General features: G+C 40.9%; 1 protein-coding gene across 20 annotated transcripts in view; it reads right to left on the reverse strand.

Annotated features, from left to right (window-relative positions):
• PCBP3 (poly(rC) binding protein 3) overlaps positions 1–27,404 on the reverse strand; it is a 275,114-nt gene that overhangs the window by 157,171 nt on the left and 90,539 nt on the right. For 2 of the 20 annotated variants that reach the window (XM_074389420.1, XM_074389414.1), the window contains exon 1: positions 19,102–22,105. The exons of the other annotated variants lie outside the window; for them this stretch is intronic. The gene's annotated coding sequence lies outside the window, so the exon portion shown is untranslated. Of the gene's footprint in view, positions 1–19,101; positions 22,106–27,404 lie in introns of those variants that run through there. 20 annotated transcript variants of the gene reach the window in all.

Here is a 27,404-nt window from a genome sequence, read left to right on the forward strand (position 1 = left end):
ACACAAACTCCTGAAAACAGGAAAGGAGGAAATCCTCCCCAATTCATTTTATAAGGTCAAATTTATCTTAACAGTAAAACTATATACAAAGCCATTTCAAGGAAAGAAAACTACAAACCCAAATCCCCCACGAATATAGATGCACACATTTTTAACAAAATACCTTTATTGTAACACATGGTAAATAAGTAGGATTTAACTTGGAAACCTTCGCTCAACAATCAAAAAATCAAAGTAATTTGCCACTGTATGGATTAACAATGAAAAACCATACATTATTTTAATTGATGTAGATGAAATATGTGACAAAATTCAACTAGCATTCATGATGAAGATATTCAGCAAATTCCTCAACCTGATAAAAGGCTATCATCATACTTAAGGTGAGAAACCAGATGCCTTCCCCGAAGAGCAGAAACAAGGCAAAGGTGTCCACTCTCACCATCTCTAATCAACATCCCACTGGGACCCTAGTAAGTACTATAAGAGGAGTAAAAGAAATAACAAGCCTATGGATTCGAATCTGTTAAAAAAAAAATTAGAGCTACAAAACAAGTTTAGTAAGATTGGAAGATACAAGATCAATATATATATATATAAATCAGATGTATTTATTATATACATTAGCCAAAAAAAAAATCCCAAAATAAAATTAAGAAAACAATTACATTTATAATAACATGGAAAAGCACAAAATACTTAGGAACAATGTTAACAAAAATGCAAGACTTGCACTGTGAAAACTATAAAATACATTGAAAGAAATCACTGAGGGGCTAAATAAATATAAAGCCATCTCATGTTCCCAACTGAAAGACTTCATGTTGTCATGACAATACTCCCCAAATGTATCTACAGATTCAAAGCAATCATTGTCAAATCTGCCATTATTTACTGAAATGACAAGCTGATCCTAAAATTCTTATGGAAATGTACCAATGACCCTAAAAAATAGTCAAAACAATTTCGGGAAAGAAGAACTAAGTTAGAGGACTCACCCTTGTCAATTTCAAAACCCTATAAATATCCAGAATCCAAAATGTAGTACTGACTTAAGAATAGACATAGATTGTCCAGTGAGGTGGCTCTGGCCTGTCATCCCAGCACTCTGGGAGGCCAAGGTGGGTGGATCGCCTGAGCTCAGGAGTTCAAGACCACCCTGGGCAACACGGTGAAACCCGTCTCTACTAAAATACAAAACATTAGACAGGCATGGTGGTGCATGCCTGTAATCCCAGCTCTTCAGGAGGCTGAGGTACAAGTATTGGTTGAGCCCCGGAGGCAGAAGTTGCAGTGAGCTGAGATTGCACCACTGTACTCCAGCTTGGGCTATAGAGTGAGACTCCATCTAAAAAAAAAAAAAGAAAGAAAAAAGAAAACAGATAAAGAAAATACATAGATCAATGGGTTGGAATTGAGATTCCAGAAATAAACCCTTCCATCTATGGTTAAATGATTTCTGGGGGACTAGAATGCTAAGACCATTTTAATCGTCTTTTTAAATATGGAGTGCTGTGACAACTGAATATCCCCATGCAAAAGAATGGCTCTGGGCCCCTACTTCACATCATACACAAAAATTAATTTAAAATGGACCAAAGACCTAAATGTAAGAGCTAAGACTAAAAACCTCTTAGAATAAAACACCAGTGTACATCTCCATAACCAGGGATAGACAGCAGTTTCTTAGCTATGACCTTAACCACACAACCAAAGAAAAAAAAGAGGTAAAGTGAACTTCACTGAAATTAAAAACTTTTGTCAAAAGATACTACGAAGAACATGAAAAGATGACCTACTAAATGAAAGAAAATTGATAGCAATTTTATCTCTGAAAAGGGTCTAGTATCCAGAATATAAAAAGAACCCCTAAAACTCAACAATAAGAAAAATAAATAATTTAAAAGTGGGCAAAAAATTTGAATAGATATTTCTCCAAAGATATACAAATGGCCAATAAGCATAAGAAAAGATGTTCAATATCACTAGTTACTTGGGAAGTGCTAATCAATACCAGAGTGAGATACTACTTCAGGCCCACTGGGATAGCTGTAGCATAAAGAAGTAGAAGATGAGTGTTGGAAGGATGTGGAGAAATTGGAAACTGACACATATTGGTGGGAATGTCAAATGATATGGCGTCTGTGGAAAACAATTTGGCATCTTCTCAAAAAGGTAAACATGGAGTTATGACACTACAATTCTACTTCTAGGTATAAACTAAAGCTAAGTTAAAATATATGTCCATATAAAAAACTTGTACAGGAATGTTCATAGAAGCATTATTCATAGTAGCCAAAAAGTATAAACAAACTAAATACCCATCAACTCTAATGGATAAACAAAATGTGGTCTGTCCATACAATGGAATATTATTCAGCCATAAAAAGGAATAAAGTACTAATACATGCCACAACATGGATAAACTTTGAAAGTATGCTGAGTGAAAGAAACTAGATACCAAAAGCCACAGGCTGTATGACTCCATTAATATCAAACTTCAGAGTAGGCACATCCACAGAAACAGAAAGTAGATGAGTGATTGCCAGGGACTAGGAGGAAGAAGGAATGGGAATGACTGCTACTGGGGTTATTTTATGGGTGGTGTTAGTGGGAATTGTTGCACAAGCTAGTGAGTGTACTAAAAACCACTATAGTCTATGGTGTGTGAATTACATCTTAATACAAACAAGATAAAATGGAAATGAAAGTTTTTAAAAGATGCAAATTCTCCCCAAATTGATCTGCAGATCCAACACTGTCTCAATCAAAATCTCAGTGGTCTTTTTTTTTTTTTGTAGAAATTGACAGTCGATACTAAAATTTGTATTTTAGAATCAAAGTAAAGAACTTTACAGGAAAAACACGTTGAAAAACACCAACATTGGAGGACTCATTGAACCTGATTTCAAGACTTCTTATAAAGCTACAGTAAACAGAATTTTGGTGCTGCTGAGAAGACAGGAATGGAGAGCAGTGGACTGGAATCCAGAGTCCAGACAGATGCAAGCACAGATGGCTGCCTGGTGAAAGAGCAACGATGACCAACAAAGAAAATAACAAATCTCTCAATAAACAATGATCAAAGAAATGCGCATCCCTGGGAAAATAAAGCTCAACTCTAATTTTGCTCTATGTATTGTTAAACTGGCTCAAAATGGATGGGGATGGGGAATAGATCAGAGGCCTACTAAAAGACCTAAAACTATATAATTTGTAGAAGAAAACAGGAGATAATCTTTGTGACCTTGGGAATGTGCAGAATTCTTAGATAGGACATGGGGAACACAAACCATAAAAGACAAAACTGGACACATTTTACTTTACCAAGATTAAACACTTCTGTTTCTTTAAAGACATTAAGAACATAAAAATTCAAGGCATACTTTAGGAGAAAATATTTGGAAAATATGTATCTGATAAATGACTGGTATTCATAGCATGTAACAAACCCTCACAAATCAACAGTAAGACAACAAATGGTACAAAATGTTTTAATGGGCAAAACATATGAACAGACATTTCGCCACAGAAGACATACAGACGGCAATCAAGCATGGGAAAAAGGTTCTGTATCACGTGTCACCAGGAAAATGCAAATTAAAACTATAATGTGATACCACTACATACCCACTAGAAAGGAGAAAATTTTAAAAGCTGACAACACTGAATGCAGACCGCTTATTTCACAAGCAACAGGAACTCTCGTACATTGCCTGTGGAAATGTAAACTGGTGCAGCGACTTGGGAAAATGCATTTCTTGGGAGTTTCTTACAAAATTAAACACACACTTACCATATGATCTAGAAAAGCCCACTCCTAGGTATTTACCTAAGAAAAATGAAAACATACATCCACATAGACCTGTACAAGAAAGTTTATAGCAGATTTATTCATAATCTCTAAAACTGTAAATCTCCAAATTTCTATCAATAGGTGAGTGGCTTAACAAATTGTGGCATATTCACTAAAAATTACTCAGCAACAATATGAATGTATCTCAAAAGTATCATGGGTAAGGGATGAAGCAGAATCAAAATGCCACATACTGTATGAGTCCACATTCTGAGAAAGGCAGAGTTGCAGTTAAACAGAGCAGTGATTGTCAGGGGCTTCAAGGGAAGGGTCATGAGGGAACTTTGAGCTGGTGAAAATATTCTATAATATGACTGTGTTCATAGCTAATATCTGCATACGTTTGTCGAAGCTCATAAAACTGTATCCTTAAAAGGGTGAATTTTATACTATAGAAATTATATTTCAATATAGTTGATGTTAAAAAAGATACCAAGAACAACCCCAAGCAGGATAAATACAAGAGATCTACAGCTAAATACACCGTGGTAAAACTGTAAAACACCAAAGACATAGAACAGATCTTGTCTTTGTAATCAGAATTTTAAAAGAAATTCCTTGAACTGAGTATTACTTACATTGAAAGATGACTTCTCCACAGCAATGGAAGCCAAAGATGGTACAATAAAATCTCTTCCATGCTCTAAGAAAATAATTTTCCGCCCAGAACCCCAACCCAGAGGACCAGGAGCTAGTATTAGGTTCTCTGTTACTAGGTTTTCAAACTCTTTCCTAAACGCTGAAGTGGGATACACAGGCAACTGCCATTTAAGACTTTATGTGACTGTGAGAAGATAAAAGGTGTCACGCTAAATTTAAAACTCATGAATATTTCCTAGGTACATCAAGAGGGAGTATTTTTAAAATGCTGCTGAAAACCTGAGATAATTTCTGGTGGTCACAAATAGAAACACCAGCAGATCTGAGTAGGTTAGCAGGGCAAACTTAAACAACTATGGCAAAAGAAACAAGCCACTGAGAAATTAATCAGCAAAATCAAAAAGACTGCACTGGCAAAGATACAACAAATAAGTTAATACCTTAGACTTCCAGAATACAATGTAAAAGTTTTCTTGGTTTGCAGCATTAATTTTTTACTGGGTACTTGAACTATTCTTATCATAATCATTTTCATTATGATAATATTATATGTATGTTGAACAAAGACACATTGCTACTCCTGAACTTGTAGTCAAAGCTTTTCCTAAAGAAAAGTATGTGACATGCCAACATTTTTCCATTAAAATTTAATTCTGGAAAGCAGTCTTGGGTAAAACAATTTCAGAATGACTTAATAAGTAAAATACATTTCATTTAATAAAAAATATAATACAAATTTTGAAAAAAAGAAGGTAGAAGGTTTCAGTTAAAAATAGTTTTTTACCCACATTCTCACCATGATGGATTTTAGAAGAGGCATTATCTGTGGTACAAGTGGAAACAAATAGTAATAAATGTGGTGAGATACAAGAAAATCTAAACAGGCACCAAGTGTATAAAATGATAGAGATATCTGCAGGATATTAAAAATACAATGGTTGAGAATGAAAATGCCATTCAAGTCAGGAGAGAATAATTGGAGATGAAGCACTGTAAGACTCCTGCATTCTTTGGAATGTGGATAGAGTACTGATTAATTCTGGACATTGATAAATTAAGCATACACATTAGACAAACACAAAAATAAGAGAAACCAAAATTATATAGTGAAGGAGAAAACTGAATGAGTAAAACAGTCATCTGTCAATCAAAAGATGGGAAGAAAGAAAAAAATAAGAAAGTTGAGCTAAACAGAAAGTCCAAAATAAGACAGTAGAATGAAGTCGAAATTACAATTAAAATAAATGAAAGTAAAGTAAATGTTCCAGTCTTTAAAAGGCAAAGATTGTAAGGAGAGGATAAAACAAAAATCCTTACACCCCATTTTAAAAGATTCCCTAAAACACTCAGAGAGATGCTAAAAAAAAAAGTGTGTGTGGTGGGGGAATATATATACTAGGCAAATACATCAGACAAAATTTGCTTTAAAGCAAAAAGCATTATCAGAGATAGACTACATTACATAAAGATTAAAAGGTTTATTAGCAAGATACTACAGCAATTCTAAACTTACATAGACCTAAAAGCAGAAATGAACAGAAATATAAGAAAATAGGCAAATCTATTAATGCAATCATATCAGCATATTTGAACATGACTGTCATAGTGACTGATGCATCCATTAGAGAAACATCTTTTTTTTCTTTTTTTTTTTGGAGACAGGGTCTTGCCCTGTTACCCAGGCTGTCATGCAGTGGTGCAATCACAACTTACTACAACCCCGACCTCCTGGGATCAAGGATCCTCTTGAGTAGCTAGGACTACAGGTGTGCACCAATACCACGCTCAGCTAACTTTTTTTTAATTTTTGGAGATACAGATGTGTTATGCTGCCTAGGTCTGTCTCTAGCTCCTGGCCTCAAGCAACCCTCTCACCTTCAGCCTCCAAAAATGCTGGGGTTATACAAGTGAGCCACAGAGAAAAATATCTATGAGGACAGAAAAGACAAGATTATCAAGCTTCACCTAATGGCCATACATACAGAGAGCACAGATTCAACATTGTAGAACAGATGTCACTCTCAGGTATGCAGGACATTTATATACTTGGCTATGTGTGAGCCACCCTTGTACTACAGAGATTACCTGGTCCACAATGCAGTGAACTTAGAAACTAAAGTACTTAGAATTATTTATATCTAAATATAAATGTACATTTTACATGATTTTTAAAGCTGTGTGTATTTGTTATTGAGAAATACTTCTAAATAACTCATAAGCCAAAAAAGAAGTCACAGTAGAAACAAGGTAACATTTATAAGTTAAAGACAATAAAAGTACTATATATCTAAATCTATGCACTGCAACAAGCTGTACTTTGAGATAAATGTACAACTTTAAATGTTTATCTATATCTTTTAAAAGCTGAATATCAATGAGCAAACACCCAGTATAAGCTTGAAAAAGAACAGAAACACAAACTGCAAAAAAAGGGAGACAAAAACATAAGTTAATGAAACAGAAAAACACCCCGCAGAAAAAAATTAAAAATTAAAAAATCCATTAAAATAAACTAATAAAAAATTAAACTACACAAGTACTAGAATAAAATATGAGTGGTTTCCTCTTTAGTCTGGGGGTAGAAAAGGGCTTTCTAATTGTGAATTAAAAATCTAGATAAAAGACAGATAAATTTCACTATAAAAACAAAAAAACTTTGGCATAGCAAAATGACACAAGAAAATATGAAAGGAATACTAAATGGAAGAAAATATTTGCAACATATTCCACAGAAAAAGAAATAATATCCCTAAAATACCAATAAATAAATAAATAATTGTATAAATTGAGGGGACATAAAAGACCAAAAACCCTATAGAAAAATGTGCAAAATAAAAGAAACATAAAAATGTCCTTAAACATATGAAAAGATGTTCTATTTCACTAAGAAGAGACATGCAAATAAAACTACACTGAGCTACACTGCTCAGCCATCACCTTGGCAAAAATTCACGAGCTGAAAAACAGACCCCATGGTGTGGCTGTGGGTGGTCATGGAGGGCGGTGACCACCCCTTCAAGAGGACTTGCAAATATTGAACCCAACTAGGAACAACGCCACTGAACCCAGCTATCACACCTCTAAGGCCTTTCCAGGAGATACAGTCACACAAAAATACAAATGCACAAGGCTATTCATCACTGCACTGTGTGTAACTGCAAAACATCGTAAACTACGTAACCATCCCACCATTATGAAACCTAAACGAGGAAGCAGCACTAGGCAGCAGAGGACGCAGAAGGAAGAAGGACGATCACTCCACCCTAGTACAGAGCAACTCCAGGGATGCTGTTCAACGGAAAACACAAAGTACAAAAAGAGAGACGTAGATGGTTGCATGGCACTGTGAATGTAATTAATCCACTGAATTTTACACTTACAAACAGCTAAAATAGCAAATGTAATGTTATATATGCTCGCAACAAAAACAGTAAAAAGAGAGCATATGTAGCAGATACATTATGTGTATTTTATGTGAGCAAGAAGAAGAAAGAAGAGAAACAGAAAACACACATATGGAGGGATAATTTTGAAAATGTGTTTGCCTACAGAGGTATGCTGGCAAATGTTTAACAAGTAGCTCCTGGGGTAGGAGGGAGGACCCGGTCTGTAGCGTTTGCCAGTTTCTTTCCATGTGCAAACCCTCTCACTGTGGGCAATTTCCAACCTACCACGTGATGTCACTAAACACAGAGCTGGGAAGAGATGTGTGGAATGGCTCCAGGAGCTGGTGAGAGACCACCTTAGAACATCACTGTCATATACAAGGGGTGGGGTTAACAGGAGAAAAAGGACATTGTGGGACTCGTCTGTTTTAGACACATACACGCCTGTATATGTACATACAGATACATATACTTACATGCATTTATATTTGCACATAGGTGTGTACATGCATGTATTTCCCAGCTCTGACCCCTAACGGGGTTAGAAGCAAAGACACCTGATAGCAATAAGCATACGTAGTACTCACGTAGTGTTCTTTAGTAACACTTCCACACTACAAAGAACTAGGGCCCTTCAAAGATATGGTAGACTCCAGGGCTGGGTAGCTTAGGTACAAGATGGGCCTGAAACATTATATGGAAAAGGAAGGAAACTGTTTTTTTAAATGTGGCAGAGCGTAGCAGGAAGAGAAAGGAAGGTGGGAATGAAACAGGGAAGGAGCTGGGAGTAGGGCTCCTGCTGATCAAATCAAGGAGAATTTGAGCACAAAATCCTTGAGGACAGTGATGAATGAGACACTAGGAAAGCGGTGAATTAAGACACAGGAATCCATGACATGAAGCTGGTGAAAGAGGAACAGATAGGCAAGCAGGGAAGAAGGGAGGGGCCTGCTCCCAGCAGGTGGCCAAGTCTTCAGGGGAGCTGCACAAGCACCGCTTATAGCCATCACAGTAAAGGCGGGTCTAGGCAAAACCCATGCAGAGCTAAGTCCAGGGGAAAGTCACGAGATGCAGGATTTCCGCATGGTCTTCCAGGGGCCTCCTGCAGATGGTTTGTTAGTTATGAGTGGTAACCAAAGTTGGGAGAAGGCAAACAGCTCTGCACTGAGTCAGCAACCTCACATCTCAAAGCAGGGGCACAGGGACACTCTACCCTGGGCCAGGTGAGGCCCTGAGGAAGCACAATCCCATGCAGGCAGGCCCCAGCCAAGAGTGCACAGCTGAGCCCATCACAGAAGTCCCTGGACATGCCCAAAAGGAGGAAATGTCTACTTATTAAAAGAGACTGTTCTTCAAAACGTCAAGGTCATGAAAGTGACAGAAAGGCTGCAGAAATGTTCCTGACTGAAGGAGACGGCAGAGGCACGACAAGGAGGTGCAGCACCTGATCCCTGCTCTGTGTTGGAGGGAAAACCATGCTATAAAGGACGTTACTGAGTGACTGGAAATGCTGGATCTTGAGGGGACACCCCTATTCCCAGGAAACAGCACCTCTCCATCCTCTGAATCACCCTCTTGACTCCTGAGGGGCCAGTGTCTAGCAGCACCCACTGCTCGCTGTCTTCTTAATCTTCAGAGTTCTCTCTCTACTAACTCATTTTCAGGCTTTACACATAACCAAATGGCTCATATTAAAGATGCAACCAAAACACCTCTCTTCCAGCCCCATGTTTTCAGAGTCGAACATTTGATACAGCCACCTCCACCCTCCCTCTCCCTCACCCTTCAAGCTGGTTCAATCTGGCTTCCTTTGCTCAAAGTGACTAAGGACCTCCTGACCATCCCTGTGCCAGGTCCGATGCCATCTTTCAGCCTTCATCTGCTGTGCTTTCCTCCCTTCTCAAGCTGGAACAAAGAAAAGGCACTTCCTGGTGACTCAGCCTGACTGAGGGGCACTAACGAGGCTCTCTCGTGAACTGCTGGTGACCATGTAAAATGCTCAAATCTCTGGAAGGTAATCTGACCATGAGGACTTGAGATCGGAACTCTTACAATCTAATACTAATAAAGTGACACAGAGAAGGTTCTGGAAAACAGGAACTAAGGGCTTGACTCTCTGCTCCAATGCTGACTCATCTTTGGTTTCTGCTTTTACTGATAAAACGGGTTAATCGAAGACCTCGGAGAACTACAGAAATTAAGTGAGGAACTTTTGCAGGGAACATAGTTACAATTATGGAATCCATCTTATCATAGGGCATACATCTGTTCCTACAAAGACACTGATGGTGCTTGCCCTCTTTGTAAAAGGTGAAGCAGCCTGAATGTACCATCCCACCACCTTCCTCGAAGGGTCTAGACAGGAACAGGTCAGGAGACCCCGTCTCACAGATGGAAAAGCAGTGCAGAGAGGGAAACAACCCAGTGAGGTCATGTGGTGATCTGGGAGAGGAGCCGGAAGCAGAACACAGTCTCTGGATTCCCAGGCTACTCCCTGCTCCACCAGCCCAGCTGGGTCCCTGCCAGAAAATAAGAAAAACTTATTTTCCCCTGACTTCCCCTCACACTCCCCCAGCTTCACACAAGGGAAAGATGACAATAGCTCACTGCTGTGCTCCCAATAACAGCTGCCCTCAGCTGCAATCAGCCCTGCTGGATGTTGCCAGAGGCACAAGCTTGGCAAAGAAGGTGCATGTGGATACAGCGTGTTCAGGGGAGTCCCATCACGGTCTGTTGCAAAGGCAAAGGCTAAGGCTGGGATACAGGTGGGTAAAGCCAAATCCATTTACTCACTACCAGGGTGAACAAAGCTGCAGGACTCTCAGCCTGTATCTCAGAAGTGCAAAACGCAAATCTACATGGACAGCCTCAGCCTAGCTCAGTGCTTCTGGAGTTTATCGCTGACTGCCCTCCATTGCCAAAGACAGGGTGGCCTCTGTGACACAATTCACACAGGGCCTATGGCGCAAAGGCATGAGCACTGCTCAGAATGAAGTAAGCTGCCCAGTGCCACTGCAGATCCAGAGGAAGACGACGGAGGCCTGGGAGGAGCAGGAGTCTGGGGTGGATGCAGCTCACCATGCACGCTGACGAGCAAGAGTAGACAGCCGAATCTCCAACGAATGGATGGTGCATTTGTGAAATAAAAGTGCACAGAAATGCTGGCTCCCGCCTGTCTAAATGTGCACACAAAGGAAGCTCTTCTCCATCTGACATGCCATCCCTGGCCACCACGGACCAGCGACAACGGCTCTCCAGATCCATCACTGTCTCTGCACGCAGGGCCGCCAGACAGCCTGGCAGCACGGCACGAAGGAGGGATGAGTCATCACGAAAAATGATCATCCCCCCCCATGCCAGGCTGCAATCTGATCTCAACCTCCGGAGGACAGTGCTCTCCAGATCCCCGTGATGGGGAAAAAAAGGCAAAGTGAAGAGGGCCTGGAAAGAACGCTCCCAGCCAACAGCGAGAAAACTCAGAGGAGAGAGGAAAGAAGGACCCAGAGCCACGAGACCACCCCTGGCCCCCCAAGGGCAGTCTGTCCTCCCTCGAGAGGCGCACTACACCATTTTCAGATAAAGAACCTGAGATTCGCCGAGGCTGCAGAGCTTCCGCTGGCTGGCAGGGAGTAGGTTAGGGCAAGACGGCAGCCTTTGTGACTGAGAGCACGTGAAAACGCCCTGCCACAGCAGGCCAAGACCTCCAGGTATTCCCTGGCCCTCCTGGTTCTGGGCTCTGCATTTCCACAGTGAAATAGTGCTGCCTGTCCCCACAGGCCCTGGGTCTTGGCTAGGAGGGGCCGGCAGCGTCCCACTGTGTCACTGCAGCAGGGCTCACAGATGCTAGGGCTTGTGCTGGCCAGAGTCCAGGAGGCTCAGCAGGCCCAGAGCTCACCCCACCCCCAGCCTGGTGCTCCTCTTAGAATAAGGATGCCTGCTGGGCTTTGCAATTGATATGGCTTGGCTGTGCCTGCACTCAAATCTCATCTTGAATTGTAGCTCCCATGATCCCCACGAGTTGTGGGAGGGACCCAGTGGGAGGTAATTGAATCATGGGGGTGGGTTGTTCTCATGCTGTTCTCATGGTAGTAAGTCTCACCAGAACTGAAGGTTTTATAAAAAGGCAGTTCCCCTGCATATGCTCTCTTGCCTGCCACCATGTAAGACGTGTCTTTGATCCTGCTTTGCCTTCTGCCATGATTGTGAGGCCTCCCCAGCCTTGTGGAACTGTGAGCCCACTAAACCTCTTTTTCTTTATAAGTTACCCAGTCTCGGGTATTTCTTCATAGCAGTAAGAAAATGGACTGATAGAACAATGCCGACACAACACTGTGTCGGCATTACGTCTGTCTTCACACAACACCAACACTCCTGCAAGTGGTCCTCACTCCCTCCTCTGCTGACCACTGTTCAGTGCCTCCTATGTCCTCATTCTCACCTACAGAGGCAGAAGCTCTTCCCCTAGCACCTCCTCCCCTCATCCGTGAAGACAGAGCTTTGGCTGAGTCCAAGGCTGCCCAGCGGGAGAATGCACAGCCCAGCTCCTTGGCAGAGAGGGTCACCTGGCACAAGGTAGACACACCTGGTCTCAGATACCATGATACAAGTCAGCAAAACTTGGGCCTCCAATTCTTAAAATGAAGTTGCCCCTGTCACAACCACAGGCTGGAACACACGAGGTACACCTGCGTTCCTTCCAACTCTGCAGTCATGACATCACAGCAAGAGACAGAAACCATGCATCGAGAATGGCAGGTCACCCAGAGCCCAGGCCGGGGAGGGCCTCACAGAGCCCAGCCCTCCCACTCTGGAACAATGATGTCAACAAGAGCATCTGACCTTATTAAACAAAGCTGGTGGGTCTGGGAAGCTCTGCGTTTCTGCAGCTGAACCTTTCCCCTGGGTTCAACTCTTCTCACGGCACATGGCACTCTGTGGCACACTGCCCTCTCAGCTATGAGCCAGGATTTCAAAAGCCTCCATGGCACATCTCCTACCGGCCTCACACAGAAGTCTATCTGCTCTTCCCACAAACTCCATACTGTTTTTCTTCAGTGTGATCACTCCATCTCCCAGGACCACAGGCAGCATACTGCCCCATGGGGTCCCTCTGGGCACCTTCTCCACTGCTCACATTGTACCCTGATCTCTGTGACAGCCTGTAACATGCCCACAGTGGGTGCTGCTCTTCCACCCCCAAGCCCCACAGTCATCTCCTACAAAACACGGACAATTACAAAGGACCCAGTCCCTCTCTGACCCACACAGGCCAAACATGATACTTTAAAAGTAGCAACTTAACAGCAAAAGAATAGTCCTTCTGGACAGGACTACCAAGAAATTAATCTTTTAAATTAAAGAATAAAAACATGAATGACAACAGGTCAGTACATATAAAACCAGTAGGACAAAGTTAAAAGTGTCTTAGAAGATTGAGAGCCAAAATGCTTTAGTTAGAAAATAAGTGAAAATACTCAAGGAAGCACTCAGAAAACTATTAAAATAACAGCATTAACTTGAAGAAAAAGAGAATCATAATGTATGCTAAAATGAGAAATTAATACAATGGTAAACAAAGTTATAAATAATATAACTGAAAGCTATTTTGGAGAAGAAATTAAAAACAAAGACATTTGACAAATGTGACTAAAAAGTTGAAATAAGCATTAGAAATAAAGGGAACACAGTATCGATAAAGTGACTGAAAAGCTGGGCCAGGCATGGTGGCCCACACCTGTAATCCTAGCACTCTGGGAGGCCATGGCAGGAAGATTACTTGAGGTCAGGAGTTTGAGACCAGCCTGAGCAACAAAGCAAGACTCCAGTCCCTAAAAAATTTTAAAAATTAGCTGGATGTGTTGGCACATGCCTGTAGTCCCAGCTACTTGAGAGCCTGAGGTGACAGGATCGCTTAAGCCCAGGAGTTCAAGGTTGCAGTGAGCCAAGATCATGGCACTGCACTCCAAACATGCAATATAGTGTGACTCTGTCTCTAAAAAAATAATAAAAATTGAAAATTAAAAAAATCTGAAAAATGACAAGAGCACAACATACAGATTACATACGTACACATGTTTATAAATACCATATATAAATTTTTATCTGTATACACTAACAACTTGCTTAAAATTGACTATTTGCTAAGGAAAAAATTGGTGTATAAGAAAACGGGTATAAAATCAATAACCATGGTAGAAATTGTATAGACACTCAAAAATCAGTCTCCAAAATAGGTTCCAGAATTAGAGGCTTTGGCAGGTGAATTCTATCAAAGATAGAATTCTATCAGAGACTTATAACATTTGCTTTTCTAAACAGATGACAGAAATATTTGTTATTTAAATAAGGATAGAAAAACATGGGAAGATTCTCAAATCATATCATGAAAGCAAGCTATCATTTACATATTACCAAATCATATAACAATTAGAGAAAAAGACCCTTACAGAGCAATATCACCCTAGCCATAAACCTCCTAATAACCATAACACTAACTCTAATCCTAACCTTTACAATAACTCTAACACTAACAGTAACCCCAACCCTTATGGTAACCTTCAGTCTGACCCTAACCCTATTATTAACCCTTATTCTAGTCCCAGTAAAATACTGGGAGCATATTACAACTGGAAGTGTTTCAGAAAGTATCAATATGGCCTAACAGGATTTATTCCAAGAATGAACACTTGGAATTTCAGGAACAGAATTCACTCCATTAAGAGACAAAAACAAGAATGATGTGATCATCTAAATAGTAGCAACGAACACATTTAGTGACATGCAACTTTCATTTTCCATTTTTAAAAAACACATAACTTAATAAATAGCAATACAAGAAAACTTCTGTAGCTTAATGAAGAATATTTACCAGATAGCTATGGCAAGCATACTTTATGGTGAATGCATCTGGTCAAGGTAGAAATAAGTCAAATTTCAGCTGAAAACCCTCTTGTAAATAAAAGCATTTTAACACTTGATCACATTCAAATATGTAAAAATTGATAGTTTTCCTATATAATATTAAATATTTGATAAATGCAATAGGAAAAACCCCAATTACAATAATCAAATAACACAAATTAGTTGGAAAAGAGTTTGAAAGATAAAACCTACACCAAGAAAGCTATGAAATGTAACTGAAGGCTAATACCAGAATAAATGGAAAGATGGACTCTCTTTCTATTTAGGGAGCTATTTAAATATTGTTAAAATACCAGCTGTTTATAATTTACAGATCTGTCCATTTCAAAAGAAACCTCAATATGATTAACTTTTTAAACTTGAAAATCACTCTAAAGTTCATTTAGAAAGTAGGTAACCAAGAATAATAATAATAATCAAAACTTTTTTAAAATAATGGGTACCTTTATCAGATATGCAAACATACCATGAAACTAAAATAATTAAAACAGTGTAGCAGCACTGGAACAAAGAGCTCAATTAGAGAATTCAGAAATGGACACTAAAATATACAATATACAATCTATAAAGCTGCCCCTCCCTTGCCCCCACATCACAATCTTTCTCTGGGCTCAGATGACCTGCCCATCTTTGTCTCCCAAAGCGCTGGGAGGTGTGAACCAACCGAGACGCCTGGCCATCATCAATCTGCTTCTCTTTCTATGGATTTAACTATTCTAGGTATTTTATGTAAATGAATTTATACCACATGCTACCTAAAGTGTCAGCTTTCTTTCATTTAGTGTTTCAGAGTTCATCTGCACAGCAGGGTCTCCTGATGCCTCTTTTGGCATTTCTTTATCTCCATATTTCTATCTACTGAGTTTGTGTTGCTCTTCTTGATTTTACCATTTTATGTATCAGCTGTTAGCTTCCTGGTATAAAAGATGAGCACTGACTCATCCTAAGCCCCTACCTCACCCTCCTCCCCATTTTCCAGGACCTCCTTGATGGTTGTGCACCTGGTATCCACACCTGATGCTGCAGCTCCCCTCTTCACAATGTTTCTCTCAGTGAATAAGGGCCTGTCCACTGATTTGCTTGGTGTTCTATGAACTTAGGTTGATTACTTTCCAAACTCCTAGACAGGAAGGGGGTGGGCTGATGAAGATGGGGGGCACCCAGAGGGCCATGGACAGGAAGGGGTGGGCTGATGAAGATGGGGGGACACCCAGAGGGCCACAGACAGGAAGGGGTGGGGACAGTCCCTTGATGTCCTTCAGCTGCTGTCTGCACTAGGGTTAAGTATGGGCTAAGTATAGGTGAATTTTTAAATTCTTTTTCATGTTTTTCAGTTCTATAATGGAAGTTGTTATCTTAAGGTAATTAAAAAAGAAAAACTCTTAAGAAGCAAATAACCAATTCAGTATTATAAGAAATAAAAGACCTCAAAGTAAATAAAAATCTTCAGCAAAGTATTCATTACTATTTCTTTTTTCCTGATCTTGCTGCAGCTGAAAAACAGCCCCCAGATGGGGCTAGGAGTGGGCTCTGGCACTAACCAGCTATGAGAGATGGGCCCTTACCTGCAAAATAAAGTGAGACCTCAGAGGTCTGCATGGACCACACGGCCCAGGGAAGGCCTGCCTGTGCTTCTCTGTGGAGGACTGCATCCATCTCTCTCCCTCAGGAAGTGGGAAGAGTTCTCCGAGATGCGGGAATGGAAAAACCAAGTGCTTCCAAAACCACTGGCTCCCCTCGGAAACAACCACTCAGATGGGCTCCGCTCTGGTTCATCACAGCACCCCAGAATCCCCCAGGAGGAAGCTGCAGGACTCACTCGACACAGCCCACAAGAGGAGAACCCTTCTGTTCCAGCCAGCTCAGTGCTCACAGCATCTCCCTTCCCATCAGCAGAAGAGGCCACAGGTGCCCATAAAAGTTCCCTGTCTTTACTGATAAAAGGCCTCAGGGAATTTCCAGAATCCACCTGCTGCAGCCTCTAGAACCCAAGTGCTGGCAGGTGAAGGCTCCTCTGCCTCTCAGCCTGGCTGCTGAGCACGGCTTGTGTGAGGTGAGTAACCAGCCCAGGCTTGCCTCTACCCCAGCACCCTGGTTTATTTCCAGAACTGTAGGCTGGGTCTGAAGAGCCTACTGTTAGGCTCAGACGAAGAATCTGGACAACACCAAAGTCGAAGAGAAAATGGGAACAGCACATAACGGGTGTTGTTTATCTGTCTGAGTCCCAGAGGCTCTTCCCTTGAGATTTTGGTGAAAATTAGATCCAGATTGTAAAATTACAAAGTTGGCCCCAAGGCAATAGGGATTTGGATTCCTCTAAGAAGCAGGTATTACAGCAGCTTTAGTTAAAGCCACGATGATAACTTAGCACAGAGAGACTGGCTGGCTGGCTCCCTACTCCCATATCCACCCTGCTCGATATCACGTGGACTGAGAGTGGCCTCGGGATGACCTGCAAGGTCCCTGATGTGCCCCAGCTGCACTCTCACCTCCTACCCCGCAGCCTCCTCACCATTCTATATCAGGCACGTCAGACCCAATCTTCTGCTCCAAACCCCCTTGGCTCTGCAGCCCCTCACCACCTGCACCAAGGGGCTCACACCTGCACCTCCAGCAAGGCTTGCGCAGATGCCCCGTGTCTCAGGGCTGACCTGGCAGCCTATTCACACAGCACCAGCACTCTCATACCCTGCCCTTCCCTGTTTTCTCCACAGCCACTGTCACCCCCTGACACACCACAGGATGGACTCACTGACTAGACTGATGTTTCCCCCCATGGCCAATGTCAGGATTCTGGCAGTGTGCCTGGTACATCACGGGCACATGGTAAACATCTGCTGAATGAATGAAGGAAAAAACAAAGTGTCTGTTCGAGTAATTTGTTAGTAAGAACTCTCCTCTTAGGATACTAGTCCAGATTCCAATCACCCACAAGCCCAAGCACCTACATGCACAGACCCCAACTCCCCCATGCCATCTCTCTGTGGGGCTCCCTGTGCTAACTCTCCATGCCATCTGTGGGGCTCCCCGTGCCAACTCCCCAAGCCATCTCTCTGACCAGGGCACTGTCCTGCTGCAGCTGACATCTCTGGAAGTCAGCGGGCAGGCCTGCAGCACTGTCTCATCAGGAAGCACTGTGCTCAGTACCTCACAGTAGCCCAGGGCCACCATCAAGCCCACCAGGAAGGCAGGACACACTGAGAGTTCCAACCAACATCCTGTCAACAAGGCAGCTCTCCTTGTTCTGCTGTTGTAAGGTTGGAAGGCTTGGCTCAAATCCCAGCCCCACCACTGGCATCAAGATAACCTGAGTGAGTCACTTCACCTCACCAAGCTTTAGGGCAGGCGTCCCCAAACTTTTTACACAGGGGGCCAGTTCACTGTCCCTCAGACCGTTGGAGGGCCGCCACATACTATGCTCCTCTCACTGACCACCAATGAAAGAGGTGCCCCTTCCTGAAGTGCGGTGGGGGGCCCAGATAAATGGCCTCAGGGGGCCGCATGCGGCCCGCGGGCTGTAGTTTGGGGACGCCTGCCTTAGGGAATACCAATCCCTATCTCAGAGTGGCACTGGGAGGATGAAGGGAGAGAATTTGTGGAAGTGATGAAATCACGATGGCTGGTACTACTTCATCAGCATTAGCAGCCATCATGACGACATTTGTTTTTCATGCAAAACTGCAAAAAATATACCAAGTTTCCTGCTGAAAATGTTTTAAAAACAATGTTTGTAAGCTTTAGAAAAAGAAAGACATTTTAAGGATAATTTTAAAAGGAGTCATCTCGAGGTGGTTTGATAGAACTAGAATCGGGACCACAGTGGGGTGTCTGAGACAGGTGTGTGCTGCTGTGTGCTGACCAGCGCAAGGTCCTTTCCACAGATGTCACCCACGCACCCTGTGGCGGCAGGCACTGTGGGGCCATCACAGGCACCACACACACAGGCACTAGCGGGTGGCAGGCACTGTCGGCACAGGAACAAAGTAGTAGGAACAAAGCAGTAGTAGGCGCCAAGGTCACCAACAGCCGGCCCCCAGCTCCTGCTGGTCTGTGTGGTCAGGTTAACTGTGGAGAAAGGTTATCAGAGAGGGAGGAAACTGCCTCTTTAAAAATCTTGGTTCTACAGAAGCAAGATGGGAAAACGCATGTCACTCACACTACACGCTCTTGGCAGTAGTGTGAACGGAGGCAGGTTCCACACAAAGCATGAAACCAGGATCCAGGGAGTCAGCAGAGACATAGCGTCCCATGAGTGTAAGACTTTAAACTGCTGACACAGAAAGAGTCACTTAGTCTGAAAATATAACCTGTGACAGCATCATAAGAAGCACTACTTACACAGAACCACGTGAGAAGCTTCTCTCTCGTAGACAGTCCTGTAAACAGTTCAAAGGGAAAAACAAACAAACAAACAATTAAAACTGGACATAGGCTTTCCAAAGAGAGACAGAAATCACAATCCTCCATCACCTTAGATACAAAATTTTATTAAATCAAAGTCATCTATTAAAAACAAATGCCCATAAATCAGTTATTGGGAAGGTCAAAGGTAGTTTCCCAGAAAAAGAATTCCAAAAAGTGATTCATTTCTAAACTGAGTCTGGAACATACAAGATACTAATAGACTTAGAGCCTCAGGCTCCCCTGAACCTTGACCCACAGTCCTCAGCCTGATTGAAGTCTGGGGCACAGCTGATTCTCAAATCCCTCTTAATCTGTGGGGCAAGGTAAGAACACAGGGAAGGTATACAGGACAGGACAGCTCAGGACACCCACAGTCTCGGCTCCACCCTGAAGGCCTTTACCTGGACCACAGGCCAAGGGGTCTCCCTGTGGAGAGTGAATTGGCAGGTAAACACCACACAGAGACTCCCACAGACAGACAGCCGGCCTCTGTCCAGTGATGCCCAAAGATTAAAGAAACATAAGAAAGCCTGGACAGAGGACCATGGCAGCTGTGACAGAGAAAGAGTACAATTGGGGTGACTCTCCCACCACAGTTAAAAAATCAGACAAAAGACATGAAAATCAGACCTGGAGCAGCAGGCAGCACAGGAGTACAATCCCCAGAGAAGCAAACAAATGTCATGCTTCCTACGATTGCTGCAGCCTACAGCCTGGGGAGAGTGACCAGGCCACAGCACAGGAAGGGGGAACCCAGGTAAAGCCAGAGGAGTCGGAGACGGAGTTGAGAATTCAGGGAGGCAAAGGCAGAGAGGAGAGAGGAGACCTGCAGCTGACATCTCTGGACATCTGTAGGCTAGGGCTGCAGCACTGTCTCATCAGGATGAACTGTACTCAGGACCCCACAGCTAGAATTAGAGGGCAGAGTACCAGAAAGGAATGCCCTGCACAGACAAATATTCCAGAGGTCTGTGGTGGGTTCCCTTGAGTCTTCGCCTGGACATGGATGGGCACAGGTGAATAAGTGAACTACTGGAGGCCAGGGGAAGAACCAATGAAAAGAAAAAGGCCAGACAATAGCTACAGTTCACACAGATCTGAAAAGAGTTCATACTCCCAACAACTAGACTACAGAAGCCTTGAAGTACAGGGGACACTAGGCTGATCACTCGAAGGGCACTGCCTCAGTAACAGGACCACGTCGGCAGCAGACTAAGCTGCAGTACCATACTAGGCAATGCTTAACACAGCTCAGCAACAAGCCACCAAAGTCTCTAACTTTCCAAGTAACTTGAATGCATTCCAAAACATAGTTCAAAATATTTTAAAAGAATACAGAGCTCAACAATACAAAGTTTACAATGTCTCATCCATCCAAGGCTTACTAGGCATGCAAAGAAGCACAAAAATGTATCTCACAATGAGATTAATTGATCAATAAGATACAAACCCAGAAATTACACAGCGAGATCATTAGTACACAAAGACATTAAAACAACCGTTATACACTTTAGGAGGCAGAAGCAGGCAGATCATTCGAGATCAGGAGTTCAAGATCAGCTTGAGCAACATGGTGAAACCCCATCTCTACTAAAAATACAAAAATTAACCAGGCATGGTGGTGTGCACCTGTAATCCCAGCTACTTGGGAGGCTGAGGCAGGAGAATAGCTTGAACCTGGGAGGAGGAGGTTGCAGTGAGCTGAGATCATGCCACTGTACTCCAGCCTGGGCGACAGAGTGAGACTCCATTTCGATCGATTAATTGATAGATAGATATAAAACAGCTATTATAAATACACTGCATATGTAGAAGATGATACAGGGAAGCATAAAATACAAAGGAGAGACAAGAAACATATTTTTAAAAGAAACAAATCAAGCATGCACAGACGAAAAATACATCTGAGATTTTAAAAATTATGCTGACTGGAATTAACACCACATTAGACCACAAAAGAAAAGATGAGTCAATGTACAGACAGAATAATCTGTGCAGACAGAAACTATCTAAAATAAAACATAGAGAAAGAACCTCTACTCCCCAAAGACAAAAATATATATGTAATTGGAGACCCAGCAGTGGAGGATAGGACGAGACAAAAATCTATTTTAAAAAATAATGAAAAAAGGCAGGGCAGAGGAGTCATGCCTATAATTCCAGCACCCTGAGAGTCCAGGAGTTTGAGATCAGCCTGGACAACATAGTGAGACTCCATCTACACAAAAAAGTTTTTAAAAATCAGCCAGGCATGGCGGGTGGCACACACCTGTAGTCCAGGTACTCAGGAGGCTGAGGTTGGAGGCTCACTTGAGCCCAGGAATTCAAGTCTACTCTGAACTGTGACCACACTACTGCACTCCAGCCTGGGTGACAGAACAAGGCCCTGTCTCTAAAACAGACAAAATGGATACAAAAACTTTTCAAAATGGATAAAAATTATAAGCCCATTCGTAGATTCAGGAAGGTCAACAATCCCCAACCAGGAGTGGAGAAAAAAATAAAGGAAATTAAACCAAGGCATATCATAATCAAATTTGTTAAAAAAAAAAAAAGTTGTAAAGGCAGCCAGAAAAGAAGAAACAGTAAGGCAAGAGCAGCTAAAATCGACTCATTTGCTGCTATTGCCACAGAAAAACAAAAGAAAACACAAATGGGTATCTATGTGAGATGATGGATACGTTCATTTGCTTCACTACAGGAACATTTTTATTATCTGTATGTATTTTATAACATAATATTGTGTACCTTAGACATACACCATATAATTAACTTTTTAAAATAGGAAACCAAGTACAAAGAAACAAACACAGACAAGGTAAACAGAGAACTTTTCAGAAACGGTGCAAGCCAGAAGCCAATTGAATTATATTTCTAAAGTAATGTAAGAAAAAGCTATCAACCTGGAATACATAGTAAAATAACTTTAAAATATAAAAGTAAAATGAAGACTTTTTCTAACAAAAGCTAAAATGATTCATAATCCAACATACCTGAACTACAAATAATCTTAAAAGAAGTACAAAATACAAAAGTAAAATAATACCAGAAGGAAATCTGGATCTATAAAAAGAAGTAAAAACCATGGAAACAGAAAATATATAAAATATAAAAGCCTTTTTTTCTTAATTTTTAAAGATTGTTTTCAAATATAATAGACTATTTAAAGCAAAAACAAAAAAGGCAATGTATTGTGGGGCTTATGACAGTGTCCAAGTGAGGTGATAAGAGCATAATGTAATAGCCAGAAGTGAAAGAGAGTATACTTCTGCAATGTTCTGACACTATATATGAACTGGCTTAATGTAACTTGCAGATGACTGTGATAGGTTAAGGAAATACACAGCAAATCCTAAAGCAACCTCTAAAAGCAGAGATAAAGCGAATAAGCTGCAGCCCAGGGTCCTCAGGTTTTCAGGCATACACTATAAAAAAGTATCCACTTGTAACTGCTGCATCTTGTGTTGTTGTTTAATAAAAGTTCCAGGAAGAAAGCCCAGTGCTGGCAAAATGAAAACCAGTTAGATCCATAGATGCCTCCATTGGAGATGGACTTTGGCAAACTCTCCTCATTACCATACTAAAAACTCCACCCAGGGAGGAGCTTATTTGCCATCTGTATACCTGTGAGGTATGTAGACACATGATTGACAACTGTGCCTGTGCTGCCTTGACTCTACCTTCTACATACAATGATTCAGCTAACAAGCCTCAAAATGGTGTTTTCAGCTTTATCCAGGAAGGCGCTACTTTGGAGAATTATCCCTGGTGTCCTCCTTACTTGATGCAATTTTAGATTCCCTTGTTAAATCCTCCTTGGTTGAGCTCATTGTACTAATGGTGGCCAAGCAACTGAACCCACCCATTATGTGGGCAACAAAGCTAGTAGAGGTAATAAATTGATCATGAAAAGTACTCAATCCAAAATAAGGGAGGATAAGAGGAAAGGGGACTCTAATAACAAGTGGGAAAAATAGAAATCCAATAGCAAAATGACAGATTTATACCCAACCATATCAATAATCACATTAAATATGAATGGTATAAACATCCCAATCTAAATGCACTTTTTAAGAGTGGATAAAAAAAAATAAGACCACACTATAAACTATTTGTAAGAAACCCACTTTAAATATAAACATACACATAGGTTAAAAGAAAAAGGATGGGAAATAAATGTGCCATGTTAACTCTAATCAGAAGAAAGCTGGAGTGACTATATTAATAACAGAAAAAAGTAGATTTCAGAGAACATATTATTAGCAGAAGTATATAAGGGCATTATATAATAATCAAGGGGTCAGTTTATCAAGAGAAAATAATAACCCTAAAAGTTCACATGCCTAATAAAGAGCTTAAAAATACATAAAGCAACCCCCTCACACCAAACAGAGAAATCCACAATTATAATGGGAGATTTCTACACTTTTCTTGCAATAACTGATTTTGTAAAAACCTATACAGAAGATCAGTAAGAGATATAGGAGACTCAAATAACATTATCACCTGACATTATTTAACTGACATTTATAGAGCACACAATTATAACAGAATATACCTTCTTTTCAACTGATTATGAGATATTTTCAAAGGTCATATTTTGAAAAAAAATTTTTAAGTTTCAATAGAACTTGAAAGGAATAAAAAAAATATTTCCTGACCCCAATGGAATTAAATTAGAAATCAGGGACAAAAAAAGTATCTGGGAAATCTTCTAAATACTTTGAAAATAAATAGCACATGTCTTAATAACATATAGGTCAAAGAAAAAACACAATGGAAATTAGAAAGCATTTTGACCTGAATAACCTGAATAAAAATGAAAACACTACGTATCATTTGACCTGAATAAAAGTGAAAACTCTACATATCAAAATACGTGGGAGGCAGTAAAAGCAGTACCAAGAGGGAAATTTATAGCACTAAATGATTATATTAGGGGAATAAAGGGTCTCAAATCAATTACTTAAGCTTATTAAAACAGAGCAAAGTAAGCAGAAGAAAGGAAATAAAAAATAGAAATCTATAAGCTGAAAAGCAATTTTAAAAATACTTGCTTCAGGAGACTAAAGTGGGAACATCACTTGAAGCCAAGAGTTTGAGATCAGCCTGGGCAACATAGCAAGACCTACTCTCTACAAAAAAATTTTTTTACATTAGCCAGGCATTGTAGATGGTGAAACATGCCTGTATACCTAGCTACTCAAAAGGAAGAGGCAGGAAGATCACTTGAGCCAAGGAGTTTAAGGTTACAGAGCAAGCCTCTGTCTCTAAAAATACATAAAGAGAAGTAAAAAATACAAAAAATAAAACCGAAAGTTGGTTCTTTAACAAGATAGATACTATTGATAAACATCTAGCTGCACTGACCAACAAAAAGGGGGAGAAGGCCCAAATTACCAATATCAAGAATGAGAAATAGAACATTATACAGATACAGAAGATATTATAAAGACAATTAGGTCAAACCACAATGTGATACTACTTCACACCAGAATGGCTATAATCAAAAAAGTCTAACGGAAATGTTGATGAGGACCTGGAGAAACAGGCAACCTCATACATCGCTGGTGGAAATGAAAAACGGTGCTGCTACTGTGGAAAATGGTCTGGCAGTTCCTCAAAAACAAGAAAACACAGAATCACCATATGACAACTCCCTTCCTAGGTACAGACCCAAAAGAATTTAAAATACAGAATTAAGCAGATACTCATTTATAACAGTGCTATTCACAATAGCCAACTTGGGGAAACAACCCAAATGTCTATCAACAAATGAATGCGTAAACACGTTTTGGTGTAGCCATACAATAGAATTTGCTGCAGACATCAAAAGGAATTAAGTACAATACGTGCTACAGATGAACCTCCAAACTAGGCTAAGTGAAAGAAGCTAGACGTGAAAGGTTATATACTGCATTATTTCTTCAGAGGAAATACCTAGAACAGGCAAGTCCATAGAGACAAAAAGCAGATTCGTGGTTTCCAGGGCATAAGGAAAGGGGGGAATGAGGAATGATTACTAAATGCGTGTGAAGTATTCCTCCGTGATAACAAAAAGTTTTGAAAAAGTTTGAAATTGGGTGGTGGTTGTACAACATTCTGAATGCACCAAATGCCACCAAATTGTATACTTTAAAATGGCTAATTGCATATTAAGTGAATTTTACCTCAATAAATACATAAATATTGGATGCTATGAACTACTACATGTCAGTATATTTGCCAACTTAGATGGAGCAAGTTCTTACTAGAATCAAACCACTGGCCAGGCGCAGTGGCTCACACCTGTAATCCCAGCACTTTGAGAGGCCAAGGTGGGCGGATCACCTGAGGTCAGGAGTTTGAGACCAGCCTGTCCAACATGGAGAAACCCCGTCTCTACTAAAAATACAAAAAAATTAGCCAGGTGTGGTGGTACATGCCTGTAATCCCAGTTCCTCGGGAAGCTGAGGCAGGAAAATTGCTTAAATTCTGGAGGCAGAGGTTGTGGTGAGCCGATATCACTCCAGCCTGGGCAAGAAGAGCAAAACTCCATCTCAAAAAAAAAAAAAAAAAAAGAATCAAACCATCAAAAGTCAAGGAGAATTAAATAACCCTATATGTATACCAAAGAAACTACATGCAAGATAAAACCTTCCCACAAAGAAAAGAGCTGACCCAGATGACTTCACAGGTGAATTCTATAAAATATTTAAGGAAGAAATAGTATCAATTTCTTACTAACTCACCTAGAAAATTGAAGATGAGAGAATACTTTCCAATTCATTCTATAAGGCAAGCATTAACATGATACAAAACCAGAAAAAGACACTACAAGAAAATACATTAATATTCCTCAGAAATATAGCTGACAAAATTCTCAAATTTTAGCATACAAAAATCCAACAATATAAAATAAATACATGCATACAAAGTGGGTTTTAACCACTAATAGTAGCAATTGGCTTACTCTTGTTTTCTAAACCAATCAATGTAATTCACCATATAAACAAAAAAGGAATACCAGAAGATCATCTCAATAGATACAGAGAAGACAAAATTCAGTATTAACTCATGATAAAAATCCTCAGCAACCTGGGTATATAAGGACTCTTTCTGAACTTGATAAAGGACCTCCAGTTGAAATATACAGCTAACAGTATACACAAGGATGAAAACTGAATGCTTACCCCTCAATTCAGGAACAAAGTTAGATTGTCCCCTCCAAACAGTTCCTTTAACAAGATATCAACCTCCACAAGTTGATCTATCAATTCACTACAATCCCAACCAAATCTGAATTCATCTAAGCAAATTCTAAAATTTGTACGAAAATACCGAGTAAATAAAACCAGCCAAAGAACTTTGAAAAACAAAATGGGAGGGCTTATGATGCCTGGTTTCAAGATTTATTATAAAGCTAGTTATAAAGAAATAAATTGACCCACGGACCAGGATAGAGTCCATAAACAGTCTGCACACAGCATTAACCATGTTTTTCCTTTTCTGTATCTGATGACTTACAGGGTGCCTTGCTGACCCTGGAGAGACTGCCCTCCCAGAGTTAGCCAATTCCTAGAAATAGCAAACAATCCACCCTAGAGTGCAGCTTTCAAATACAAACCCACCAATCCAGAGCTCACACCCCAACCACCTCCTCTCATGTGGGACCATTCTCCACCTGCCCCAATTACCACAAGGCCAGGCACCAGAAAACTAGAGACAGATTCTATACCCAAGGGCCTGCTGAAATGATTCAAACTGCCATTCCTAAGCCTGCTCCCCTGCCTCAGCCATTCCTCCCGTGGAGACCACAGTGAGGCTTTCCCTGCCCATGCAGTCCCCTTGCTCCCTCTCTGCCTCTTGACCTACCTGGTACTTCCCACATGGCCCTGCCTGGGAGTGGTGCTCCTGTTTCCAGGGAGCTGTGAGTACAAAGGTTTTCTTCCTTCATGACAGTATTTCTATGTCTCATGTGTTAGCACACAGGATTAAAACAAATACCAGATATCCTTAAAACACACACACATGAACAAGTGATTTTGACAAAGTTTCCGAGGCAATTTAATGAGGAAAACATAATCTTTTCAAGAAATGATGCTAGAACAACTGGACATTATATTTAAAAAAAAAAAACAAGGAAAATAAGAACCTTGACATTTTCTTTGCATTCAATATAGAATGAATTCAAAATGGATCATAGACTTAAATGTAATAGTCGAACTATAAACTTGTAGAAGAATGAGTAAGAAAAT

The sequence above is a fragment of the Saimiri boliviensis genome, chromosome 18, assembly GCF_048565385.1.
Source record: "Saimiri boliviensis isolate mSaiBol1 chromosome 18, mSaiBol1.pri, whole genome shotgun sequence".
NCBI classification, from domain to species: Eukaryota; Metazoa; Chordata; class Mammalia; order Primates; family Cebidae; genus Saimiri; species Saimiri boliviensis.